At 47.5% G+C, this 17474-nt stretch overlaps 1 protein-coding gene across 7 annotated transcripts in view; it reads right to left on the minus strand.

The window, feature by feature from the left end:
- The window catches only part of LOC125953406 (alpha-catulin), a 73555-nt gene that overhangs the window by 35295 nt on the left and 20786 nt on the right, over positions 1-17474 (minus strand). The window lies entirely within an intron of this gene.

The following is a 17474-nucleotide window of genomic DNA, read 5'->3' on the forward strand; positions in this document are numbered from 1 at the left end:
GTCATTCAACAAAATAAATGCTCATTATTCATTAAACAAAAACAAAAAGTTGTCACAATTGAACGATTATTTTCGATGTATAGCGCTACAATTTTGAGCGCGCGTTTTTGACACAAATCGATCCATGTTAAAAATGGCGTAGACTAACGTTTCAGATTCTGGCCGATTTGTCCAAATCGACTGAAAAATGACGGAGATATTCAACACTTAACTGTTACTGTTTCCTGTACTGTTACTGTTCCTATTTATTTAGAGTAATGCGGCTTTCCATCTTCTTCTTTTTAAGATGCTTTTGTAATAATAAAATTATCAAGACTTCCCAATCCAATTATGCACATGTGTGTAGTCCTAGATTTACAAATAGAATTCTTTATATTTTCTGTTCTGAAAATATCTTATCTTTCATTTGTCACTTTACGTTTAATGCAACATTTGGAACCAAATTCCAAACAACACGCAGCTGTCCGTTCGATAAATTCAATGAAAAATTATGAATCAGACAATAAAAAAATGGCAACAAATCCTCCAACTTCAAACTTCCATCGCTGGCTCCGAAACTCAACTCGTTCATTATTCATCGCTAATCCGAGCAAAGTAGCGGAACACGGAGTTTGCCGAAAGTTACAGTTCCTCTGTTTGCATCTCATAATTGGCCCAAACAAACAAGCGAACAAACAACAAACCGGTGGGACCCACCTGTGCAGTGCACCGACGGTTCCGAAACCGAGAAGCGAAATAAAAATCAAATCCGTCATACTCCGGCACCGGGGCACACACACATCGAAGCCCCTCCCCGCCCGGACAGTCCCGGCACCAGTCCACACCTCCAGCGCACCATTATTTCCACTCTCGAGCTTCTCGAGCGCCACTCGAGGTGAAAGTTCTCTGGCTAATCTATACCTCGGCAGCTTCACCTTCTGTGAAACCCTAATGTCACGTCAGCAGTTTGTACCGAACCGTGGCCAACAGCGCACATGGCAGGGACGTTCCAGTGCGATTTATGGTCCCCTCCTTCCACCTCACTCCACCACAGGGAGCTCACCACTTTTTCTCTCTCTCTTTTTCGGGTATCTTTTCTGCATGCGTAAATGCTGTAAGTGAATAAACATCCACACACACCGGAGCTCGGCATACGGCGGCTCAGAGGCACAGCAGAAGAAGCTGCTCCCTCCCTCAGCTCGCTGATCCCCGTGGGAACTCGGCCTGCTCGGTCTGGGCCCGCCGTTTGTAATGTGATGTGTTGTCGTCGAAGGAAAAAGAACACAGGAGGAAAAAAAACAAAAAGAAAAAACACCAACCGTCAGCCACCTTCAGCACGCCAAAAAGTACGCGTAGAATGCGGTGGGGCTAGCCGTGGCTTCCGTTTCGCATTCGCCTGGTGTCTGTCGCCAGCCCTTCAGGCCCCCCCAAAAACCGCGCGGACGACGAACGACGAGAATTCTGGCGACAAAAAAAAGCCCGAGCGACGCCATGCGCCATGTTGTGACAGCAAAACGAAGGTGGACCACCACGGCCACCACGGTAGGGCCGGAATGCAAAAACCGGAAAGGGAACAGCGAGGTGGCCACGGATTGTGATGTCGCTGGCGCCATAGCAAGGGCGTAAGTTACGACGACTACCATGGCGACGACGATGCTGTGCTGGAATGTCCCGTCCCAAATGGAATGTCTCTGGCGTCCTGTTGCTGACGTACCAGGCGAAACCCATTTCTCCCCTTCGGCACCGGTTCCGGCTCGCGCGGTGCAATGATTTCCTCTTCCGTGCCATGCCAACGCGCAATGCAAAGCACTAGCCGCTTTTGGGGGGCGCGAGTAAAATGGCGCGAACGGTGCGGAGCAACGGAGGAAAGCTCGAATTCGGAAAAAAAAATCGAGAAAACAACAACAGACAGAGCAAAGAGAAAGTGAAAGAGAGAGAGAGAGAGATACAAGCGGTAAAAAAGTGCTGTGTCACCGAAAAAGCATAAAGGCCCTCCTGGAGTTCCCCGGAGAAGCGCAACCAAATAACGGCGCCTCGTAGGAGCGCGTTAATAATTCAGCATCCCTTCGCTCGTGTCTGACCGTCCCAGGATAGTTGGAGACATTGTCGACCGTCGACCGTCGTCCGTCGTCGTTGTCGTCTGGATCTAGTCCCACGGTCCTGTCTGGGCGATCCGGAAGAGGGGATTTTATGCTCCAAGCCTCATGGATTGTGGGGAATGTTGAAGGGTCTCTTCGGGCAGCACAAGAGCGCCAGCGAGAGAGCGAAAGAGAAACAGTACGAGCCTGAGCCGAAAATGAAGGGCAGCAAATTAGATGACACATGAATTACACACACCACACACACAAACACACACAGCGAATTAGGCCCAGCATAAGATAAACGGTGGGACCACGGTGGACTCCCTTCGATCGTAAAGAACCTCCTCCCGCTGGACGGAAACCCTGGTACGTACCGGGACTTGATGCCTTCGACGCCTGCAATCGGGCTTCGGGCACCAGAGAGCATCAGAGATAATCCCTGCTGGATTGGCCACTATCGATGAGCGGAGAGCGTCTGGTGTCTGGAGGGAATCGTAAAAATCACATTCCTCTATCCCTTCTGCTGCTTTCTGTTTTGTCTACTCCTGATGTTAGATTTGTGTCGAGGATATCCTCTGGGTCTCATGCTAGATGTATGAATTTGCTTTCTTCACATCTCGCACTCTCTAATTTACATTCCTCTATTCAGCACTATAGTAAAGTGTGCCTCTACATGGGTGTGTGACCGTGGGAATCTCTAGACACATTCCACAGGGACGCTTCGTTGCGCACTGTCTGGGGAAAGTTTAATGAAATCGGACACTCGCAAATTTTACGCGCCAACCCCGGCGTTACGTGCCTTAACACTGCTGTTTCAGTTAATGTGTGTGTAATTGCAGATCGCAGGCAGTCGACTGGCAACCCGCAAGCAGGTTTGTTAAGCAAATAAGTCCACGGAACACGGAATGACACGTTGCAGTAGGAACAGTAGTAGCTTCGATCCTTGACCTTCTCCCCGAATGGTGGATAAATTATGGAAGCAGATAATTTTTGGTAGTGCCAGGCCAGGGAGGCTGGTGTTACTCTGGACGCTGTAAGAAGCAAGGTTTGGCAGACTCTGGCACTCGCTGCATCGAACTGAATGAAGTGGTGCTGAAGGTCTACAGCAGTCGGATCGGTTAGGAATAACAGGAGTGAAGAGAAACGAAGCGAAGCGTTGGCACACTGCAGAAGGAATGTTCACAACCGGCCATTGTGCACCGGCGGATGCTGCAGTGAATCTGATTCTCAGTACCAACATCCTAGTGCTTGTGTAACCCATAACCAAGGGGGTTACAGTCACAGGGCAAACCAACATACATCGTAAGCTCTACCGAAGAGGAAATGTGTCCATGTGTGTGTGTGTGTGTGAGAGAGAGCTGCAGCAGCTGGAAAGTTGTTTGATTTTCGCACCAATTCCCCGGGCAACATATGTTGTGCATGGAATTCGTTTAGCTTCATGATCGAGGAACATCGCATCAGGACACTGCGGGGCAGTGTGTAGTAGTAGGTTGGTAGAAATGGATTACTTTTGCCCTGACAGCAGCATCTTTTATGCAAACACACTCACAGGCTCATCACATGCATCCTGCTCCTGGGAATGAAAGCTCTTTGTGACCGAATATCGTATCAGCAAGAAAGGCTCAAGAAGTACATTCGTTCGAGATGAAACTTTTGTCCCAAACAAAGCATCAGCATAAAGCTGCCGAAGTGCACAAAGCACAAAAGCAACACTGCAGATAGCCGGTGACAGTCACGGAACCGGACGTCATGGCCGGGATCCTGAAGAGCATCCGCATCGAAATGGGAATTCCTCATGCGACAATCCATCATTAGCCGGACCGAAGCCGCCTTGCGATGGTGACGAATCGAATATTAAAAATGGAAATATTAATCATCAACCATCGTGGTGTGTGGACTGTGTCACACACACACACAAAACACCCACGAGACATCGGCTCACGTTTCGTCGATCCTGACATCAAACGACATCAACTCGAACATGACGTGCCATCGGACGTTCGCACGTTCCACCGTAAGTCAATCAGCTTTACGAACAGCGATAGTGTCCGGTCCTAAACTTTCACCTCGCTATAGAAGCAGAAGAGTGGTTCTGGGCCCGTACTTATACATTCAGGACCACCACCAGTCGTAGCGGCAGCGAGCGAGATGGAATCGTGATCGGTTTTAATGGTCGGCGAATGTGTATTTTTTTATTTCTACTTTTTTAATGCCTTCTCCCCTTCTCTCGCTCTTACGATCGAGATCATGGTGTAGAGGAAATGTCGAAATGTCGAAGCACACGTCATAAAATCCATCGACATAAAGTCAATTTTCTCTGCTCCTTCTGCGAAATGATGATGTCGATGGCGAAATGGTTTGCTTGGGGAAAGATGGATGGATGGATGGATGGTCGGATAGATGGATGATGATATGCATCAGCTACAGGACTGGTCAGCGGACGGCACACACACACACACAGGCACGAGCTTACGACACTCTGCGTCTGCGTTCGCGTCTTGTGAGGCGAACGTAAACGCGCGGACTACATTAAACCTGATGGCGAGGCAATCAACGGACAGCGAAATGATAGCAATCATCATGCATCTTTGCTGAAACCTATTTTTGGCAGCAGCAGCAGCACGCAGACTGCTTTGAAATGCTAGACACGTGCATCCGATTGTGCGGCATCAAGATGGAGCACTAAGTATTGTCCATTTGAACACAGTGAACAGTCCGATCAGTGCGGGATTATGAGAGGTAATTGCATTTCCGAGTATCCAACCATTTGAAGTTAACCAGTGGGCTCTTAGACGACTGTTAAAAGCCATTCTTAGGGTTGTAACGATGTCAATTATAGTAAATTTCAAAACGAATCATGGAGTTGGTTCAACTAGAAACGTCAATGAAATGTTTGTAAAGCTTCACGAGCATAACTAGCGTTGTTGACAAAGAACATTTCTACTCGATTGATCGTAACATACATTTTTTTTCAAGTGGGGTTTTTAGGAGAAAGTAAAAATCAAAATGAGGTAGAATAAAAACAGCGAATGACATTTGATTTTTTTATACAAGATTTTTTTGCAGAGTAGATAAATTTTTTTGTACACTGTACATGTTTTTATTTCTAAAGCTTTTGGATATCAGTTAACGAAATTGAATGGTTGGTGTTGGTGATTTCATATTATTAAAAATGCACCAAACGTTTATAGTTAGCTCAAGAAGCTGCATAACGGCTGTATACTACAAAGGTTTATGTAACTGCACGCTAAGATATACTTAAAATACATAGAACAGACGTTTTACGCAGGTAGAGAGGAAAATTCGTGGAGAGAGAAAAAGAAATAGAATATCTTAGAAAACATTATGACATTTTCCTTTCATAGCAAGGATAAACTAGTGACCAACAAATGCTGCTGATTTGTTACATTAATGCATTTCTAGTATGTCAAATCCAAACTAGGTTGCCTGGGACGTGACTTTTCCAAGCTATTCTTAAAGATATTCATAGGAACGTTAAATACTAAACGCCTCAAGACCCGACATGTTATCTCTCACGGCAATCTTTTAACTTCAAAAGTATGATAGAAGAGTTTAGTGAACAAGCGGTACGGTACGACTGTTTGATGAGAGCTGCTTGAGTTGAAAAATCGTAAGCCAATGATTCCACTATCTTCAACACTTGAGCACAGCTTCTAGATCATCATTAAACACCTATTATAAACATTAAGAACCAAGTGTTGGCCCAACACTTTGCACAGAACTTGCAGCTATTCCCGCTTCAACACAGCTTCAACAGAAAGCCAACCAACGAGCACACTGTTGCTGCTTCTGCAACCGTGTTCCATCCCCCCCATTCCATTCCATTCGCCTCAGTGCACGGGATGATTGAACTAATATTTGCCAAAAGAAAAACAAACCATTGCGGAGCGCTTTCCATCCAGCAGCCATCCAGCACTGTTACCAACACTGTGGAATGGAAGGATTGACGTCGGGCGATGTCGCCCTGGCATTGGGGTTTTGCCTTTCCCCTGAACCAGAAACCGCTTGTTGCGCCATCCAACCAGGGAGCAGGAGGAGGAGTTATCCCATTTGGCCCGATGGCGAAAAGCAAATATAATCTTAAATCACCGCACAGCGGGGCACCGGAGTGTGGAGTCGCCAGCGAGATAAATTAGTTTTCGAACTGTGATTAGACGTACACCTCTCTCTCTCCCTCTCTCTATCTCTCCCCCTTGGTATGAACCAGTAATCCCTTTGGATATGGGTTGCAAAATTATGAATTCACTCCGCGACTGAAGCCAAGAGCTGCTTGGTAGAGGAATCCGAGTCAGGGCTCGGGACAGCGCAATCCAACTACTTCAAAAGCAATCCACCGCTATCTAGAGTCACCCCCCGAGGCACCCCGGCCACGTCACACGCCATCACCGGACGGATGGACGGACACTGATTTACGATGAGCCTTCAAAGACCGTAACTTTTGCGAGCCCGAAAGAGTTAAATTAAAATCCAAAACATACACCGCTGGAACGTTCAACGCCGCCATGGATCGATTCGGCAACGATCGGAGCACCAAAGGACCCGGGCCAGGCCAGGGCTTACTGGGACAGAGATTTATGGATCTCTAATACTGCGCCGTGGAGTGGAGTGAGCCCGAGCCCTCGAGTGTCGCCAATCATCCGGAGGACGTAGCGCAGGACGTCGCAAAGAGCCGGCAAAAGCTCGAACCATATTTCATAGTTAGCTTTCCAAAGGGGGAAGAAGGCGGTCGTTTCTGGGCTGAAGTAATCGATGGTCGAACCGGGCAAACGACCTTCTGCGGCACCAGAGCAACCGGGACTTCTTCCCGGGAATGACACGGATCCCGGGATATTTTGGGGACTTCTCCTCCCCGCCGGGGGCAACGTCAATGTATCGATCGATCGAAACGCTCGCCTGACGTTCGGTATCGTCATGTCGATGTCCTGCGATGTCACAAATCGGAATCAGTTATTTTACGTCGAAGTCGATTTGTTGCCTTCATTCCGTATCGTGACTTATGGGAAGGCGCATCCATCGTGAGGATCCTGCCAAGTGGAGCAAGCACACTAGCACAAGTTGTTCGCCGAAGTTGCCTTTTAAGTATCAAGGACAATCCCCTGCACAAGGGCATCCTCCAAATCCAAAAGCATTCGACAGCCGCAGAAACAACGATTGCAACGCGCCGCGATTGACGTTTTTCGTTCGTGCGTTCTCCTTCAAGTTTCAAGTTCAAAGTCATGGCCGCGCGAAGGCCAAACACATTTGCGATGCCCACGACGCGCCTCGCGGTCTTCGGACTGTCAGTTCAGGACTGAAGCAGCTCAGGAAAAAAAACCCCAAAACGGAAACACGCACCCACCGGTCACTGGTGTATGCCCTTCGGTGGGTCATCGTAGCAGCGCACTAACGTACCTCGATGGTCTAAAACAGGCAGTCCAACTAGTCTCCTACTCGGTGTTTCGGCCTCTGTGATATAATAGCCAAATAAATAAATTAAAAAATGAAGCGCACGAGCACTCGAGTGCACGTCGTAAGTAGGAGAAATGTAATTTGGATTTGATTTTTGGGTTAAATGGAAGTGTCCATCTCTAGTTGGGCACCACGAGGTTTGCAATTCATGGACGCAGGGCCACGGACGGAGCCATGGCGCCGTAATCACAATCGTTCCATTAGCTGAAATAATTGAATTACAATCAATTGGGACTTGCAGATTTGATTTGTTCAATTTATGTAAGGGACAAATCGCTAGACCTCCCCCACCCCAAATTCCGAAGCTAATTGGTAATTCCACATTAGGGGAGTGTCAGTCCAACCGGCAGTAGAAAAAAAGCAAATCCTAAAATCCCTCCAGTTGCATATGGAGACCGTGCGACCCTCATGTCCGTTTGATCATGTTCGATATTTAATTAGTTTTCCATGGAAATTTCGAATCAAACCAACCATGCCATGCCAACCGCCATGTCCCGAAAGGTCACTTGTCACATGGTCGAGTCCTTCCAATTTCCACACAACCAAACCAAGCACATGCCGTACTCTTCCGAGAACGCCGGCACCATCGCTTTGGGGATGGTTTTGAGTGGAATGTTCCAGTCGGAACAGTTTACAGATCAGCCTCGGCACGAGCGCACATTCCACCCCCCCGGTCGTACGATAAAGATGTCTTATGATTCTGCGAAAGCGTTCCGCCGCGCAACACGCCACAGAGAGCTAGAGGGCCACGATTTAAATGATACTTTAACTACGTCGCGATTTGCTCCCATTCCGTAGATTACATCGATCAGCAGGCGGTACGGTGTGCAAGTGCAAATATTAATTAAGTTCGGAAATGCTCCATCACCCCAAATTAGAAGTGCGAGCACTTCGTTGTGTGTGTGCGCCAGCGCGCGTTCGTTCGTTCGTTCGTTCGGTGCTCTATTTGACGGACCGCGATTCATTAGAACTGCCCGGACGGAGGGACGAACTCAGGACGAAGTGAAATCATTTCTGAAGAACTGGAGAGAACATTCCGTTCGATTGCAGTGCCAGTGAACGGCGCCGGCCTTCTGAAACCGACCCCGGGGGAGGGAATGCTCGGCCGGATGCCTTTGATAATGTTTAATTAATTTTCGTCCTTTGCTGGGAGGTTTTCTTGCTACGAAAACCGGACCGGCGATGAACTAATAGCTAAAGAGACGGTTACGCAAGACGCCAGGACGGAATGCGAACCTGTTAGGAAGGATATCGTAGGAGTGCAAAAGATCGATAAGATTGCTTGTGGTCGACTCCCAACTCCTTTCCTCTCGCTGCTCGTTAACTTGGCAGAAATTTGAAAACTCTATTCGATTTAATTGGCTGAAGCGTTCATCGCCAATTCAAGCTAACCGATGGCCGACGCCCGAGTTGACTAGCAATAAGGATAACAGAATGTCTTCCACTTTACAAACCCACGAAAAAGTGGCACAAAGTTTGAATTTTTGCACACAAAGTGCTCAACACATCAAAAGACCAAAGTGTTATCCACCCAAAATTTTAACATCAAATCGTAGCACTCGCTGGGAATCAATTTTTGCGTCACCAAGCAACCGACTCGCTGGCACTGGCCTGGCTTAGATTGAACTACATGCCAATTTACCTGACCGGAGATGCGGAGATGCTTTTCGCAATTTGATGCTCCACAGCAATGGCCGTTGGTGCTTCGAGCGAGCGAGACCAATTTTAAATTAACAGTCGAGAGTGGCGCATAACATTGCTTGCGCAAATTGATTGCTCGCCGACGACGACAGTGACAACGACGACGACAACGACGAGGACGACGACGACGACGACGATGGAGGAGCGCAACGTCTACTTAAAACGTCTCGCCAATTATCAATGCAAAAATCGTTGTTCTCTCTCTCTCTCTTTCTCTATTCTCGTAGACTGTCGCTGCTTGTTAGAAAGAAGGAAAACAAGAAGCGACGGAGAAGCGTACAGAAAGCACCACATCTCGAGGTGTACACCGAGGCGCAATGGCTGTTATCAGCGAACGAACGAAACTGGCCGTTCTTTGTCACACGGACACTACTTTTTGTGTGTGTGTGTGTCTCCGTGGGAACTTCACCACTTCGCAACCTGTGTGGACCCGGACCTGTCGGTGTATGTGTGTGTGTGTGTGTGTGTCAGGGTGTGTTTTATGCTTTGCTATCTTCGCGTCTAAACGACGTGGGACGAAAAATACTGCAGCGTAGGAGTCTAGGACCGCAGGACCACAACCAGGACAAGGACCAAAAGACAGCAATTTTACCGAATTCCTGTTATACTCATTGGATAAATTAATTATACGTTTCTTGTGTAGAGCAAGGGCGGAGCACGTTTTTCGTAGACGAGCAACCGCCACTGTTGCTGTTGTTTGTCGCTCCTTGGTCGCTCCCAGAAATGACCCACCCCGTCCCTCAACTCACTGTTTGCATTTAAAAATCACTGAAGTGGAATAGTTTAATTAGAAAATGGCCATTCCGTCGGGCTCATTTCGCTCATTTCTACCGCTGCCTCTCCCTAATCCCAAAACTGCTCGTGAAACTCACATTAAGCCGTGTATAATGGGGAAATTCAATTAACGAAACACACGCTCATACACGTTCGAACTCGTTTTTGTCTGTCGCGCCAGCCTCCTGGATTGCTGGGGAGAGGGCTGTCCTCTCTTACTCGCCTGTTTTACGGATAAACAGAATGGCGAAAGAAGCGCGTATGTTTCCTCTTCCGGCGTTCGCATCTTTGTTTCTCAATCGAAAGCCATAATCATCGGTACCAACAAGCGCGGGCTGAAAGCTTCTCTGCGCCCTCGGCAAGACAGACCACCAGCACCACCACCACCATTTGCCATTTCTTTCATCGTCGTCACCACAGGCTGCCTGCGTTGTCGTTTTGTTTCGACATTTTCACCAGGTCTTTCCAGGTGGTGGTGCTTCTGCTGCTGCTGCTGCTGCTGCTGCTGCTAGTGCCACGAGCGAATTTCTCTCTTGAACTTCAACGCAGCTACCGGAGGCAGATAGCATCGTGTTGTCAGCAACAGCAACAGAGCAAAAGGCGAGTGCTACTTAACGGCGCGATCCTGGAATGGCAGACACCCGAAAACGACGGGGAGCCCGGGAATCTTTTGTGCTAGCCAGCTGGTGTGTGGTTTTCCTTTTCTTTCGAAAACAAAAAAACCAAGCGAATCTGATATCTGATCTAAGCCGTGTGCACAATTTTACAGTCTGTTCGTATTACGCGAGACGGGAAGGCATCGCATAAGAAGGTTGCCATTTTTTTGGTGCTTCCCGCTATCTCAAGCGCCGCATAAAGGGATGCTGGTGTCAGTGCCGCTGAAGGTTCCTCTATTTCACTCCGGATTTGTTTATGAATGCACTATTCACAAACAAACGGCTCGAGTATAATTTAAACATTCATTTTTCACAACTCACATAGGCTTTCTGCCTATCTGTCCTGTCAAAAAACATCACTTCGAGAAAGCTCACTCTCAAACTCTCAACTCTCAAACTTATTTTGTTCCCTGAAAAACTATGCTGTATCCATGCCGATGCCTCCTCGGTTCGTACCAGAAACACCTCCCACGGAACAGCCAAACTGGCAGAGTTGCGGTGAAATGGAAATTGAAATACTTCCACACCCCGTTTCCAACCCTCCTTACAATGGCACTTTATCGCTCACTTGCTTCGCCAGAGTATAAAGTGCCCCTCCCGCAAAAAACAATACCAGCATCGCACGACGACGACGACGACGACGATTCCATTTGTGAATTACTCGATGAGTGGAAACAAGTTGGCAATCAATTTGCTGGCAAGCGCCAGCCACCAGGCAGACCGAGCTCCTCCTGAAATCGATTGGCTCATCTCTTCGCAATTATTTACTCGTCTTACCAGCAAGCCAACGGCGTGGTGGCCATACTCCGAAAGAGAGTCATCACAAAGCAATCTAGCATCATGTTTCAATGGCTCGTGTTTCACTGCCCAAAATGGCTGCTCAAATCAATTCCAAATACTTTCGCCGCAGCACCACGGAGCAGCAGCAGCACCAACGATGGAAGCCAGAAAGACGGGGAAGGGGGGGATAGCAAATTTGAATCTCATCTCGTGCACCGCTACCCCTCCGCAATGCCACCGCTACGTCGCGTCGTGACAGTAACGATGGGTTCCTCCCAGTGCCTTCAATCGGCGTTTGGCGAGAAAGAGAGAGAGCAAGGAGCGAGTGGTTGATGAGGGGCGACGGTTAACGCACGGGATGATGAGCGCTAGCCGGCGAGCTGGAAAATCGCTGAAAGCGAAAGACAACGAAGAAGACAACGCTCGCTCGCTGTCTCGTGCTGCCAAAAATGGGAAAATCATTTACTACTGATAATCGAAAACGATACGATTACGCGCATACTTGCATAGCATTCGGTGGAAAGGGGTGGGTGAGTTTGGGGAGGTGGTCCACGCGAAGAGAAAATTAAATGATCCTTTCGTCCGTCCCATCCCGGGGGGTCTGGTCGAACGATGGAAAGCGTGACTAATCGATTGGTGCTCGTACGGACCCACTGGCTGGCTGTGGCCAGTAAAATGGGGTTCGCGGTGGCGGTGCCCATAAGTGAGTAAGCAGTTTTCTAGTTGCACCCCAGCTGGGAAATTGTTTTACTAATGATATCCGATGATGTGGAGATAAGAGGGAATTGATATGATTACGAGCGTAAACAATACGAATGGCGATTGTTTCCTGTGTTTTCGGTAATATCCGTTTAGGGGTCCACGCTTCTGCAGTTGGATGCAGGAAATCAATTGCTCATCGGATGAAGAATGCATCGTTTTTCAATTTAGATCATTTTTGGTGAAGGTTTATTGCTTGTCTCATGTTTCATTTTCAATATATCCCATTTTGAAACGGTAATTCAATAAATAGCTTCACGCCTTCATGCTATTTATTCTCTCTTTTGGCAAATACACAAATATCTATGTTCCTTAGAGACTCTTAAGCTGCGCACAGGTTTTTAGAAACATTACTATAAATGTTAGAATCAAAACTGATTTAAGAAAACAAATTTTTTTGAACTAAATCGTAATAATATTAAAATTCGTTACGATTACAATTCGTGCTACATAATTTGATTCTGCCTTCTACATGATTTGAAAATTCAAAGAGCAAAGACCGTTAATCGATAAGTCTTGCATCCGTAGCTGTCAGAATTAATTCTCTATCCAACTCTGAACATAGCATTAGAAGCTTCTTGTGAACAACAAAATATACGAGAGATACAACTGATTAATCCAAGCACCGCTCAACAAATCCAACGGAATGTATTCTCTTTTCCTTATGCAAAACCACTAGAGGCTTACATGGACTTAATCCAGTTGTGAGGACATGCGCTACTCCAACCTTATCACATTGCTCATCAGCCCCTTGACAAAAAAAGGCAACGACAGCGGAACAAATCCTATAAGGAGTTTTGTTTTTTGAGCATCCTTTGGTGTGCTTAACATAAGACGCAACGTAACGCTCGTAAGCTGCGGCCATACGTTCATTTGCAAAGATTATCGGAACAAAAGCTGCTCCGAGTGCCATGAAGCAAATCGTATCCCTCGTGCTGACCGGTTCTTGAGCCACGCTGTCAAAGACCAAAACAAATCCCATTCTCGGCCACTCGACCAGGACTATCCAGCGGCCCCGCGCGGATAATCCCATCGACCACAGCTAGCCAGTTCGCCAGCCAGCTTGACGTAAGCGTTCGATTCTTGCTCCTCGATGGTTATGCGATAGTTTCATGCTTCATCTAGTCCTTACCATCAGGGCGCCCCTTAGAGAGCATTGGGGGTTGAACGCTAGAACCATGCTCGTACTCGGTCACCGTATCCTTCCGAGGCGCCTTCTGGTTTGCCATGTAAGCCAACAAGCCATCACACCACTAATTGGATACTGCTCCATCCATTCCGCGGCACGGTTACGATCGTGATCCCTTTCGCACACCAGGCGTCTCCATGTTCCCTCCGTGTGCCTATCGATGGAGGCGCCAGGTGGTCGGTGTAAAATTGGATCGTCCGTATCCGGTCGAAGGAGGATTAGAAGTCCCCCCTGGCCTGGCTACGACTCCGGATGAGATGATTAGCATTCAAAAGCCGGTTCGAAAGACTTCTTCGATGACGATGATGATGATTATTGCGCGGTAGAGTGAGATACGATGGGGAACAACATGATGACAACATGTTTCCCCTCCATTCTGTGTTATGGTGCGTATCGTGACTTTACAGCAGGTCGTTTGTAAATTTAGAAAAAAAAGCCCCACCCCCCAAGGCGCCTACCAGCCAGCCTCTTCTAAAGTGAAAAGGATCGTCTTAGCGCGCGCGCGCGGTCCTTTTTATGCGGCTGCAGCATCGGGCAATCGAGATATTCATATCATCTGTTGCCGTTGCCGTCGTTTACCGTTTGAATGCGAGCAACTTTGCTGTTGCTTACGCGCGTACAGCAGCGGAAGCAGACGGAAGGAAGGCAGATCAATATCGATGCGGAGTAGTCTTGGGTTTTGTGGGAAATTTCGCTTTTCCTTCCTCTTCATCAACGCTCAACGGCGGCGGCGGCTCAATCTTATCTCGTCGTACAAAACCGTACTAGCCTCTGCTCACGAGGGGCAGAGGCAACGAGGAATTTAAGGCGATTTTCCTTGCACTTATCTAGTGGGGAGGGTATTTACATAAAAGTTACATTTTACGTTATTAAGCGTAAAACTGGTTAGAGCATTGCTGGCGGTATCGACATGGCGGTAAAGCATAAGGAACAGCAAATTCATTTGCATTCCGCGAACGATATTCATTTACTGCTTGGTAATATAACAGTACTTCAATATTATTTACACTTTTGTCAAGTCAACTACTACCACTTTTGTAAAGCCAATATTATTATGTCTACTCTTCATGCTCACTTAGTGTTTTATGGATATATTTATTTACTCTAGTGATATGTTGAATTATTGACTGGTCCGTAATATTTTTACGGCTATCAACATTTGATTTTTTATTTCTTTTTCTTAATAAAAAAAACCAGACGCAGATTATATCTATCCACCTATGAGCTTTTAGCTTTTCTTTAAGAAGTTTTTGGTACTTTGTTATTTTGGAAGGAAATCTCGTTTCACGTAACTCACGGTTACCAAGTTCTGTATAAAATATAATAGCTATGAACTTTTCCACATGAATGTATCATCAAGCAACTTCTACTTCTCGTTTCACTCCTAATCCACCAAACGATTATCAATCATCGCAAGCACAAGAATGAGATGCTTGATGGCCGAGATTCAATTTTACCTGCATTGCATGGCATTCCGGACTCGCAATTGTGTGTCCACTTCCACCGCCCACTTCCACTTCCAACAGTAAATGCTTCCGAACGCTACAAAAAGCATTCCTCCTGACTTCTACGCTGCTGCTGCTGCTGCTGAGCTGCCATGGTTGGATTCTCAAAAGACGGCCCCTCTCGGAAGCTCAACCGCCAGTAATTGTGTTCCATTATGAACCGTAAACCATCGGCAATCAGCACGCAACGGCTAACGAAGCGAAGAGGGAAGCGAGCGTGCGCTCGAGGGGAAACCATTTTCCCTTGGTCTCCCCCGAGGGATGAACCTTCTTTAGCATTTGATTTACCGTCCCCATCATTATCGAAATCACAGATATTGGACGACGAAGACGACAACATCTCAAGACGACGGCAACGAGCCTTGTGCGCTCTCTCTCTTTTTCTTCCATCTCCCAAAAATTGAGCGAAGCTGGCAGAGAGATTTATCAACTATTCATAAGACGCCAAGTACCCCAAGACCAGGAAGGGGGCCTGACGCCGGAAGCGAAGAACCGCCGGCCTAGGCTGCGTTCCGGCCAGATTATATCTTATTCATTTGATATTATTTCTTAATCGTAAATAGAGCCGAGCGAGCCAGCGAGCCAGCAGCTCCGTTTTCCTAATGCTGCTGTGGGTTTTCACAAACGCGTTTCATGGCCTTTCACCGATTGGACAGAGCGTGTCTTCAGCAGCAGCAGCAGCATCAATGGCAGCTGGTGCACCAGTCCAGCGAACCAGCGGAGTGGATTTGAATGACGAACAATGCTCACGACGAATACGATACGTCGGTCGCAGACCAACGACGACGACGACTATGATGATGATGATGAAGAGAACGATGATGAGTGTGTGTGTGGTGGGGTGCGGTAAAGCCCCACCTTCCCCTCTATGTTCCAAGACATGTTCCTTTGGCGCGCTTTGTACGCAAAAGAACAAAAGGAGTCCTCATGTCCTTTCACAGGGCCCGTCTGTTCTGTTCTGTTCTGTTCACTTCCTCGTCGGTTCACCACCACCCTCCTTCCCCCTTCTAACCACCCGGTCGGTTTAATCTATATTTTATTTGCCGGCACCTTCCTGTGCGACGCGTTGGATCACCGTTTCCTGATGGGAAACGTTCGCGCCATTTTGTTTGCGTGCGAGTCGAGAAACGAGAAAGGAAAGAAGCATCGAGGCGGTAACGTGTGGCTGCGTGTGTGTGGGTGTGTGTGGCTGGCAGCATGAGAAATGGTGCACCGTGGCCCTCGTGTTCCTCCTCCTTCTCCTGCTTCTCGATTCGACTGCAATCGTTATATCACTTTAGCCAATATTGACTCTGACCAGCAAATCCACCTCAAACCCACCTCCTACCCTAATACTACTTCAAGAAGGGGGCGGGGGTGGTACAACCACCCCCAAACGGTGCCTACTGCTCATTGTTGATGCGACATGACAGCCCCCACCGAGCACCGGGAGCAGCGTACACATTGCTCTCGTGTTCCGCAGTCGTTCCACTGCATGCGGACGATTTTTCTGCATTTCCCTTCCAGCATTTCATCCCCACCAACCCTTGTGGGACCGTGTGGGAAGTTGACACAAGAAGGCACACATACGCACACACACACGATGGTAGTGTCGGTGACAGTACGCAAAAGAAAGCATAGCAAACGGAACGGAATGAAACCGCAACAACAATCTCAACCATTAATTGCTGCTTCTGCTGCCGTTGCCGGTGGCTCGAGGGTATCACCGGAATGTTATGTTCCGCTGGCCGGTAGCGATGAGTGAAAGGAGGAAGAAGAAGAAAAAGTACGGTCAGACCAGTGGCAGCTAAAATTGCGAAACTTTTTCTCTCTCGAACTCGAAGAAATCTCGAAGAGTCCCCGTTTCGGTGCGATGCTGCTGTTTGAGTTTGCTGGAAAGTAATTAACAGCATCGAGCAGCTAAGGGAAAGTATCAATATTGGTGCGAACTTGATACAGAAAAGCACCACTCGGTGTTGATGTTAGTTACACTTCTGGGGAATCGCTTTATACCCGCTGAAAGACATTTTCAAAGACCTATTCAGTCTTGAAAGAAATCATTTGAAGCGGTCTTTAAATGCATCTTGAATGTTCGGAAAATCGAAATCCATAACAGTTGTTGAATATTCGACGAGGCTTTAGGTCAATAAAAAGGTACTATAGAAAACGGAAATAAAGGATTCAATCAGCAACTTTAAGTCTAACATGTCAAGAAATTTGGATAACAAAGAAAGGGCGAAAAATCAAGCACTTCACACCAACGAGCGTAAACCCTTCGGTTTGAAACCCTCGTTTTTCCCTCGGAGCTCTCGGGATCGGAATCGAATTGGACTGGACCTGGCCCTAACCCATCATTAATCATCGAATTACTCTAGCGTGAATGATGAATTAGATGCTCTTGGCTCTCTCTCTCTCTCTCTCTCTCTCTACCACGAGCTCGATATGCCATCGTTCGCGGTCCATCACCTTCTCTACGTTACGCCAGCACTAACCAACCGCATAACAGATCTGGAAGGAGGAGGGCATGGGGTCTAGCAGCACCAACGAAAGCTAGCAGCAGCAGCAGCAGCAGCATCCAAGCGATCGACACGGAACAGAGAGC

Source organism: Anopheles darlingi, chromosome 3 (assembly GCF_943734745.1).
Source record: "Anopheles darlingi chromosome 3, idAnoDarlMG_H_01, whole genome shotgun sequence".
Taxonomy (NCBI): domain Eukaryota; kingdom Metazoa; phylum Arthropoda; class Insecta; order Diptera; family Culicidae; genus Anopheles; species Anopheles darlingi.